The sequence below is a fragment of the Lepeophtheirus salmonis genome, chromosome 14 (genome assembly GCF_016086655.4).
Source record: "Lepeophtheirus salmonis chromosome 14, UVic_Lsal_1.4, whole genome shotgun sequence".
In the NCBI taxonomy this organism is placed as follows: Eukaryota; Metazoa; Arthropoda; class Copepoda; order Siphonostomatoida; family Caligidae; genus Lepeophtheirus; species Lepeophtheirus salmonis.
This window is the reverse complement of record NC_052144.2, coordinates 7,657,415-7,662,552: the sequence shown is the minus strand read 5'-3', so window position 1 is coordinate 7,662,552 and position 5,138 is coordinate 7,657,415. Positions and strand designations below refer to the sequence as shown.

The 5,138-nt window shown below is 33.5% G+C and overlaps 1 long non-coding RNA gene across 1 annotated transcript; it reads left to right on the top strand.

The window, feature by feature from the left end:
* Positions 1 to 295: 295 nt before the first annotated feature.
* LOC121129737 (uncharacterized) lies at positions 296 to 942 on the top strand. Its single transcript, XR_005868498.2, has 2 exons — positions 296 to 350; positions 442 to 942. It is a non-coding gene; the product is annotated as an uncharacterized lncRNA (long non-coding RNA).
* The last annotated feature ends 4,196 nt before the right edge of the window (positions 943 to 5,138 follow it).

Sequence of the window (5,138 nt, the reverse complement as noted above, 5' to 3'; positions counted from 1 at the left end):
ATCACTGATTACTGCCCCTATTACTCCTAGTCTTATTGTTATTGTCCAATGTCCCTTTATATCCTACACACATTTTAAATCTTCTTACGGTGCAAGGGTCTAGTAATAAGACATTTCCAAATTGGGACTTATTTACATACATACATATGTCCGAGTGTGCGAGTCCATTTCTCAATTATAATATATAACACAACACATAAATCCAGGCATAAACACGCCATAACAATAATAAAAAGGAATGGTAAAAAAGAATTAAAGTAGGGGGTTTTGGAATGAGAGAAGGAGAGAGAAGGGGGGAGGAAAGAGAAGGAGAGAGAAGGGAAAACAAAATGGAGCCAAGGAGAGAAGAGGTATTTTCAGAATTTTTGTTGCTGATTCATAGGTTTTTTAAATAATATATTATTTCTCTTTATATATATATTTTTTTCTTTCTTTTTAAAGATACTTTTTATTCTCCAAAGAGAATGTGAGATGGAGGAGAGGAAATCTTAATAAATCTCATTATATCCATGTCTTATACATAGTTATAGTTGGACAATATTGTCCCAAGACCACATTAGATACTATACTTCCTAACACAACTAATATATGAACTTGTAATTCATTGAATAGCCTCTCTGGATCCACTACATAAGTAGTGGGAGGAGAAAAAGCGTGCTATAATCCCACTTTTGCTGTTGGTCTCTTATTTATTTCACCTCAATGAGTATTTGAGTGAATTATGTATGGTCTTTGGAGCTGAATAATGTAATAATGGATTGTACTACATAATACATCATTATAGCCAGGGACCGCAATCATTGTGTATATCACTTGGATAATTGCCCTTCTTACACACACACACTGACTTTCGTTAATATTATCTTCACCTAATTATTGTTTATATAAAGGATGAATTCATTAGCAAATACTTTAATTAATAAAGAGGATATTTTATACTCATATGCACTTGTTAAGAGGGAAAATCAAAGATCAAACGGAAATGGTGGATTGTTTTTTAAATGATAAATCATACTAAATATAGGATCACCTGCAAAGAATAATTTATAAGGCGCCTTATTAGGATTTTTTTCCAAATATATTTAAAATCAGTCGCCTAGGGACTAAGCCGGTGCCACGGGATGGGGCTCCGGATATGGAGTTAAAAGATTAGTGTAAGTATGGGGTTGAAATTCCCTATTTATCCTCTCCCCCCCCCCTCCCCTCACAAATTAAAATAAGATCTTTCTAAAAAGTATAGGAATCCAAATTCCCCTAACAAAAAGCTAATTTGAAAAAAGATAGACTTTCGTAAATCTGTAGGTTATTCATAAACCCCCCTCCCTAAAAAAGAAAAAAAGGTCACTCTTTTTCCAAAAATGATAAGGTCGATCTCTATTTTATTTTTTCAACTGTTTCTCCCCTGTTCCCTATGAATGGCAATTTATTCCATCTTGGTATAATAGTCCAGTCTACGTGGCTTTAAGTTTACTCCCCTCTCCAAAGATAATAGACGTGGTTTGAGGTATTCTGTCTTCTTCCTAAATGACCACGTGGCTTCTGAATTTCTACATGTGTGACCTTTCCTGCAAAAATCAGTAACTGGTCATTACTATAACTACAGATAAACACTACTAATACTACAGAATGTTTACCAAAAATAGTTAAATAAGCTTAACTAAAAAAAGTAAATTAACTTCAAATCTTGGTTATTTATATATAAAAAAAATAGATGGTCAAGAATGAATAAATAAAAATATTAGGGGATTCATAAAGAAAAAAAACCCTGCTCCGCCCTGGATAAACATAGATCTGGTTATGGAACATTGTTAGGGTGACCACTTGTTCTGATTTTGGTTCTTTTGTTCCTATATTTTGTTTTCTAAACCACCTCCCGCATATTAAGTAAATATCCCTCTTTTTGTTGATTGACCTCATTAAATTAAACGTAAAGGAAAATATCGAATATATTTTAAATAATATGAACATTTTTTTGTCATTAAAACTATTATTAATAAATACTAATAAAGTAAATTTTGGCTCTACGTAAACATGCCTTTTTTAGGCGTGCGCTTAGAAAACAGCTCTACTTCATTTAAGAAAAAACAATCTGACAACGGGCGTCTATAGCTAAAGCACAGCATGTCATAGTAAAAAGGGGAGTATATTTATATATATTTAAAATAAAGTTTGCTCGTCTTTTTGTCGATGCCTAATAGTAATAACTCCGAGCAATGTCTGGTACTCCCACTAGCTACAAAATAAGCTTCCCCGTCCATGGCACATTTTTGAGTATCTCTCGCATAAAAAAAAATATTCGGAACAAAGATAAATATCTACATAATGTTAAATGTGTCTCCCCTCACTTTTTGTTATATTGGAGGTGCTCTTTTGAATACCTTAGAAGCTTTTATTTTATAAGTTTTTACTATTGTGAAGTCACGCCTAGGCTGGTTGTGAAAGTCCTCATTATCTAATCCAAGTGCTAATGATTGAGCTTAGTACAGGGGTGACAAACTCATTTTGGTTTGGGACCGAATGCAGATTAATTTGATCAAATGTTCAGTAAAATCATTGCAAAATTACATACAACTAACATTAAGTCTTCTTTTTTCGTAGTATTTGCCACTAATACTATAATTATTACAAAAAGAAATACATTGTTTATAAAATGAATTTACTGACATCTGAAGATCATAAATTTTGTCGACCATGGTATTTCTTGTCCAGCTAATGTTGGCTAAAGCATGCTGTTTATAAGGAACATAATTTCAGCAGCCATCAATATTCCGTTTTTAACGGCTTAACCGCACTATATGGCATGATGCTAAGGCTATATGGCATGCAATTGGGTAACTGGCTTTGACAAGTTCCCTCTGAATGAAAATATATTACTGTTTCCTTAGACGGATCATTATTTCATTTACCTTTAGTTTTCTCAGTCCTTCCTGTAAGTTGTTTTATTTTTGACTATGATGAGTTTCATAATGGCGCCAAATAGGATATTTTTTAAACTTGCTCCTAGTATACCAAGCACACGGTTTTTTATCCACCTCCGTGGACATATAAGAAATGTCCACTTTTCTCTCTTTTGGCAAAGACATTTCACTGATGAGGGTACGAGGTGTTAGAAAAATTAATAATGCAATTACCGCCAAGAGTTACTAAACAGACTCAAATGCTACCACCTACAAATGTTAGTGTTTCCCCACAGTGTTGCATTCATGTTGTCTACGAATACTAAAACATTGCGTCCCTAGTGTACAATATAGTAATCATAGATTTTAAAGAAAATTACAGTCAATTCATTCATTTATTTCAATAATCCGGATGTATTTCCAGGGCTGTAACAGGCGTTTGTGGGCCGAATACGGCTATCATGCAGACAATCACATTCATTTTAGAGAAAAAAGACTTGCACAGCTATGTTAATCCAACATTCTATAAGTCAAAAGACACAACTGTCTCAAATCCAAGGCAACCCAATCCAGAATTCTTCAGAATAGATGATGACTTCAATAGGGGCATCATTTAATCATTTGATTGCAGGTTAATCAGCTCGATTTATAGCCATGCAACGTTTGCAGTTTGTACAAACTGTTAAACATTCCCATTCCATACACTAATGACTACTTAACCAGTTGAAATACACCATCACATTTATTGAAGTTTTGCAATTTTTGATCAAATTTGGATGATCTCTCAAGCATATTTTTATCATTTTTTTAGCTTTTTTTATTTTATTATTTTTATTAAATGATTTTCTAGGCCGTATGAAATACACTCACAGGCTAGAATACCATCAAGTATGAATGATCATTTTAAAAATAAAAAAAATATTATTTTCCCCCAAAAAAACTTACATTATGAATTACGTACACAATCGATTAAAATAGGCCACAAAAAAAAGTTCTTTGAAAAAAAAAAAAAGACATCACTCAATTATCTTTGTTCCAATCACTACTCACGGATAAGCCGTACATAAATAATATCGTACAGGTTACCCACATATACAGAGTGGTCCATTGAAATCGGGACACTTACTAATTCAATAGTTAATGAAGGATGAGTGATTGAAATGAATACATTTTTCGATATATTAAAGCATAAACAATTAGTTATTTAACAAATTGAATTTACGTACAAGTCGACAAAATGACACTTAAACGTCATTGACCAATTTCCAGTAGCGCGCTCCAAGCAGTTGGGCTTCTCCAGGACGGTTCTAGGAGAATTTGCCTCAAACACGTTCCCCTCGCACACTTTTGCCTCGAGTGCACTCGCCGTCAAGTTTCTTCGCCAGCATATATGATTTACCTTGCTACATACTTGCCGCCCAGCACTTTTGCCGTCAAAAGTTATCAAATAGATCTTATACTGTAAATATTAACATATTATTGGTATTTTTTGGAGAGAAATAAATACTTCTTCGTTCTATTTATTTGAAGTCAGAGCTTAGGTATAAAATAATAAATTGACTTCCATACTTCCAATAAATAGAAGCTTGAAGTTTTTTTTTTTATCGTTCCATCACTATTCGAACTTGAGAAAAGGAAAGAGAAAGAGAGGGGGGAATAACGTCATTAAGATTTCAAAATATATTATCCGTTCTGTGCTAATGTTTCTATTCGGAAGTGACGAGACTATCTGGAATTAGACGGAAGGATAAATCACTCTCATACGTAAACATCACCGTACATTGAAGGACTTGTGTCTCTCTGGATCTCATGAAAATTCTGAAGGAGTCGAAAAGCTTTATATACTAAAACTAGACATTACTTATTACTCATATTATTTATTAGTTATTTCAGTTGAAATACTAATATTCTTATTAATTGATTGTAGATACGTCCCCAACGAGCAAGTATTTGATTGAATTAATTACAGAGTACATACAAGGATGGTTTTTTTGTCCATTCTGTTTCCGTGCCTCCAAAGTAAGGAAGTTCCGATGAACTTTGATCCAAGAACTGATTTCTCTTTGGTAGTAAGAGTTATGATGACAAACGGTGTAGTTTGACCGTCAAGAACGAGTTTATCCAAGACTTAATAGCAATCTCAGTGCCAATAGAATACTTTGTATACTGCGTATGTAAGGTGAGTAACCTAAGACAATCTGTGATGAAGAAAGCCCATCTCCCATCCTTGAAGGGTTTCTT